Source organism: Cyprinus carpio, chromosome B25, assembly GCF_018340385.1.
Source record: "Cyprinus carpio isolate SPL01 chromosome B25, ASM1834038v1, whole genome shotgun sequence".
NCBI classification, from domain to species: Eukaryota; Metazoa; Chordata; class Actinopteri; order Cypriniformes; family Cyprinidae; genus Cyprinus; species Cyprinus carpio.
In genome coordinates this window covers 17,124,006-17,130,204 of record NC_056621.1, presented here as the reverse complement: position 1 = coordinate 17,130,204, position 6,199 = coordinate 17,124,006, and positions in this window count along the sequence as shown.

The window sequence follows — 6,199 nt, the reverse complement described above, 5'->3', positions numbered from 1 at the left end:
ATTATGGGCTTGTTCTCACCCCACATTAAGATCTGGCAACCCTGATTCAAAACATACAATGTGATTTCTTGCACCACACATACAGAAAAAAACCTTTTTATAAATACTTTTTATATAAAACTTTTCCAAATGTGCATATGTTTATAAACAGGTAGGCCTATATGTTTGTAGATATATCTGTACAAATATATTAAAAGATACAAATGTATTTTTTAACTTTATATTCTTTCATAAACCTGAATTTTTGTCTATATACTTTTCTTTTTCACTTTTTCTTTTATTTTGCGTTGAACATGATGATTTGAATCTCACCACATGGTGATAGGTGGATGCTATACTATCTTACTTTCCTGGTTAGTTGCAAGTTTGAATTTTGGTTTTGTTTGTATTTAAATTAGTCTTTTCAGCTTGCAGTCTTTAGCCCTGATGAAGGCCTGTGTGGCAAACTCAAATTCTTTTCAGTTTCACTTTCTGATCATTTTCACATCTCCACTTCATAGGCGTTGCTTGTATTGTTCAAAAAACACTTTTATTATCTTTATCAAATGATGAACTGTAATTAACAAGGCAAAATCACTGTCACGGATATCATAAAGTTTTAGGTCACCAGACCTCATAATACAATAAAAGAATGCTTACATTTTCTCTTCTTTTTTTTTTAAGTTTTATGTTATTTTATTTCAGTTTTTTTTTTTTTTAAATCACAATTTTTTTTATGGTTTTAGTTTACAATAAATACTCTGGTCTATGGCATCAAAAAGTTTGAAAAACCCTGTCCTAGAGTGTATCTGGGTCCTTAGACTGTATGCTGGATGAGAATGGGTTAAGTTTTGTGCAGATAACTCACCTCTGGTGATGGAAGATGGATTATAAAGGATATGGATTTAAAAATGGAAAATATACATTTTATCATATGCAATGTGTGCACATATATATGTGAGAATTATATTATATTATATTAAAAGGAATATAAGGATAAACAATAATATAATATAATGATATTAATAGCTTTCTCCGTTTCAACACTTCACAGATTTCCCATGAAAACAGTTGAGAAATGTGGTTAAAGAATATAATTTTTATTAAATTTCACAGCTGTAGAATTACTTTTCAGAATAATTCAGATATGAAAGGCTTGGCAGAGTGATCACTAAATATTATCAGCTCAAATATATTATTACTGAGATGGAAGTTGGTGAACTAGAGTTACATTAATAAGGGATCTTGTAGCATTTAAAGATTGAAAAATAGTTTTTTTGCATAAGGTTTCATTAGTCATATGCCAAAATACAGTAACAAACAGACTCTAGTGCATCATCTAGTTGTTTATTTCTTTAAATGTTCTTGAGTTATAACTTGATGGGCTGATTTGTCAAGAATCTACGTTTTGAAAACTGATCACGTCACAAGTGTGTGATGTAATGTGGGTTTTTTTTTTTTCACAACAGTTCAGGTGTGCTTTATATGGTGAATTTGGGTAAATTGAGATGACTGGAAAAATCCCCCAATTTACCTGAATATACTAGTCATATTGCTGTTATATATTAACGTGACATATTTTTTTTTTCATTTCTGTAAATCATTTCCATAAAAAACATTTCAGTTTACTGGAAGAGGAAGTGTGCAGCGACGCACGAGTGACTGGAAACACAGCCTTTGATGTAAGTAGATCTGGATCATAGTTTCTCCTCCATTTTCACACCCTTAGACCAACCTTTGTAACCACAGATATAAAGTTTTAACAAGGTGACGTGCTGTCTGAGATAAAACCAACACTAAAGTTTGTAATTAGATCAAACTATTACTCATTCCATCGGAACCAAATGTTAGCATAACGATAAACTTAATATCAACTTCCTTTTCAGAACTGGCCCCGCTTACTCTTCAGACCTGCGCTCAATACAGCATATCTACAGCATATTTTTATATACAGGTGCATCTCAATAAATAAGAATGTCATGGAAAAGTTCATTTATTTATTCAACTCAAATTGTGAAACTTGTGTATTAAATAAATTCAGTGCACACAGACTGAAGTAGTTTAAGTCTTTGGTTCTTTTAATTGTGATGATATTGGCTCACATTTAACAAAAACCCACCAATTCACTATCTCAACAAAGTAGAATATTGTGACATGCCAATCAGCTAATCAACTCAAACACCTGCAAAGGTTTCCTGAGCCTTCAAAATGGTCTCTCAGTTTGGTTCACTAGGCTACACAATCATGGGGAAGATCTGACAGTTGTCCAGAAGACAATCATTGACACCCTTCACAAGGAGGGTAAGACACAAACATCCATTGCCAAAGAAGCTGGCTGTTCACAGAGTGCTGTATCCAAGCATGTTAACAGAAAGTTGAGTGGAAGGAAAAAGTGTGGAAGAAAAAGATGCACAACCAACCGAGAGAACCGCAGCCTTATGAAGATTGTCAAGCAAAATCGATTCAAGAATTTGAGTGAACTTCACAAGGAATGGACTGAGACTGGGGTCAAGGCATCAAGAACCACCACACACAGACGTGTCAAGGAATTTGGCTACAGTTGTCAGAATCCTCTTGTTAAGCCACTCCTGAGGTGTCTTACCTGGGCTAAGGAGAAGAAGAACTGGACTGTTGCCCAGTGGCCCAAAGTCCTCTCTTCAGATGAGAGCAAGTTTTGTATTTCATTTGGAAACCAAGGTCCTAGAGTCTGGAGGAAGGGTGGAGAAGCTCATAGCCCAAGTTGCTTGAAGTCCAGTGTTAAGTTTCCACAGTCTGTGATGATTTGGGGTGCAATGTCATCTGCTGGTGTTGGTCTATTGTGTTTTCTGAAAACCAAAGTCACTGCACCCATTTACCAAGTAATTTTGGAGAACTTCATGCTTCCTTCTGCTGACCAGCTTTTTGAAGATGCTGATTTCATTTTCCAGCAGGATTTGGCACCTGCCCACACTGCCAAAAGCACCAGAAGTTGGTTAAATGACCGTGGTGTTGGTGTGCTTGACTGGCCAGCAAACTCACCAGACCTGAACTCACCAGACATGAGAAACAAGAGACCAAGAGACTTCCATACCACCTCAGCAGTGCCACAAACTGACCACTGCCATGTCATGCCGAACTGAGGCAGTAATTATAGCAAAAGGAGCCCCTACCAAGTATTGAGTACATGTACATTAAATGAACATACTTTCCAGAAGGCCAACAATTCACAATTTTTTTTTTTTGTTTTTTATTAATTTTTTTTTTTTGGTCTTAAGAAGTATTCTAATTTGTTGGGTGGGTTTTTTTTAAATGTGAGCCAAAATCAAAACAATTAAAAGAACTAAAAACTTAAACTACTTCAGTCTGTGTGCACTGAATTGATTAAATACACAATATTCACAATTTGAGTTGAATTACTGAAATAAATGAACTTTTCCACGGCATTTTAATTTATTGAGATGCACCTGTGTATATAATCTCACCAAAAAGATGTCCCTTTTTCAGCATACTTTTGAATAATTTTGTAAATTCCAAATAAACCATTAATTGCTTAATTACTGTCATTAATCACTCACCCTCATGTTGTTCCAAACCTCTGTTTATCTTCAGAACACAAATTAAGATATTTTTGGTGAAATCCGAGAGCTTTCTGACCCTACATAGTTAGCAAGGGTACTACCACGATCAAGACCTAGAAACATGGTAAGGACATCATTAAAATAGTCCATATGACATCAGTGGATCAACCGTAATTTTGAGTAGCTATAAGAATACTTTTTGAGCACAAAGAAAACAAAAATAATGACTTATTAAAATAATTAAATATTTAAATAATCAAGCATTGATCATAAGTGGGGACTTTTGAGTAAATAGTTAATTGTTATTTAAACTGGTAATAATGTAATTATAAAAAAAGGTGAAGCAGTGGAAACTTCCTGATGCTGTAACAAAGGTGTATTCACTGAGAATCAAACATTTTCATGTAACTCCTTGATTATGATTATGTGAAACTGATAAGTGAGGGTTGGATCGGTCACGTACGCATCCTGGAATATTTTTTCCAGGGAATATTATCTAACTGATTCACTTTCAATGCAGACGGAAGACTGACGCAGCATCATGTGATTGTAATCTTGTAAGTTGTGTTATAAAAAGTCACAGTATCATGATAAAATAACGCCATCACATTACAGTTCTTTTATAATGTGTGACAACCAGCATGCTGTCTATTGGTACTGAATGAATAATAGCTAAACATTAAGTCTGTTCACGGTTAACGTGTTTAGGTGTTATTTTTATACCATTAAATTGCTTGTTTACAATTTTACACACATAATAACCTAAATTAGTGTCTAAAGAAACTGTACATGGTTTTGACATTTCTATACCATATTGTATGGCATTATTTAGCGTTTACTGTAAATCAAGAGTTGTATATGAGAATATATGAGTCAGCATGAGGTTCATGTGATTCACTCGGAAATACAGTAATAGAGATAACAACATGTTATATCTTCTTGAGAGTTATGATGCCTCAGTTGAACATAGGAACCATTGTTTTCCAATGATGATGATGATTACAAATGATTTTATTTAATTTGTGATGATTACTAAAGAGAAGGTGGTTTTATGAGTTTGGCTTTTTGGAATTTAATTTTCGATTTTTTGTTAAATTAGATACTCTTTCTGTATTTATATTTATATCTCTGTTGTCTCTATAGTTTATGTGTTTGTCATGTTTTTTTTAAACCTGTTTGAAAATGAATCAATAAAATAAAAAATCAATAATAATACAGCTCAATTTGTGAGTGTTATATTGCTTTTACAAGGCAGCACTTGTTCAGCCAATGGCATAAGTTTGGGGTGGGATTCAGTGTTTGACGACCAACTGCAGACATGAGAGTTATTTTGTTAGGAAACCTGTTCGAAAATAATCAGCGGTGCAAACTTTCATGAAAATTCATCGCTATGAATCCAAAATTTTTATTATGGACATTTCTATACACGTGTTTTTAAAGCGTTGAGTAGCCAATCACAGACATCACTGCTGGGAGCAATGGCCAATCAGAGGTGTTTACTGTAGGACTACAGAATCTGCTCTGAATTTATTTTTGTTTCCACACAAAAAGTTTACTTACTGAGCTCTACACGCAAATTCTCCTTCTTCTTCTTCTTCCTCTTCTTCTTCTGTTCTTGAGACCATGGCAGCCTAAAAAACTGTTTGTGGGAAAGATATTAAATTTGGCACACTGATAGAGGACAGTCTCAACATTTAGTGGGCAGGAGATGGGTATTTTTGCATAGAACTAAAGAAACAGTTTGGCCAAAAATCACAAGACTAGTCTCTTTAAATTCAGTGTGACATTGAGTTGAACGATATCCATTTTTTTCATGTCGGACATTTTGGGCAACAGCAATTTTAAATATTGTTGTAAAATACCATATTTTACAAATGCATTGGTGTGTCATCACAAAACATTTTATGTTTCATTGGCACCATGCCCTGAAGGTATTCAAAAAGGTAGGCTGCTCTTTGATTCGTTTTGCCTATTGTCATGAAACAGCTTTCTATATTCGATGAACATTGAAGACTGACACCAATTATGCCACAATTTACTGAACTTCCTGTCCACCAAATTCGAGTTGATTTCGTGTCAATAGATAAAGCTGTTTTCAAAGTCACTGCATAAACAAATTCCATAATGTGTTGCCAAACTACATCTGATTCTTTCTCTGAAAGCTTTGACATCCTGACACCAGACTTTCTGTCACCTCACACTGACCACACCACATCAATTTGGTAACAGTGCCACCTATTGGGCAAAAGTGACAAACCATTAAATCTAGTGGTTGCATTTATGATTTTGTCAACAATTCTGCTTAAAATTATATTCAAATGTCTGTTTACTTATTGTTGCAGTTGGTCTGATGCTTGCATTTAAACATTTCAAATTAGTAATTTAAACAAGGTGAATTTGAAACTTTTACTGTACCACATTAGGTTTATTGTTATTATTCTCCATATTATCTTCCCTTAACTAAAACTCATGAGGTCAATTTTGCACAGATTCTGGTGTGCGTATAGTCTTATTAATCTGAAAACTTGATGTTGCAAACTAGACACACCTGAAGCCTATCAGACAATCATAAATCAACTGCATAAAGCTGCACTTTTTAACCTGGCTCTTATTTCACTTGCTGCCTTTGTTTTTGAGTCTGGAATTTACATTAAACTTTCTCA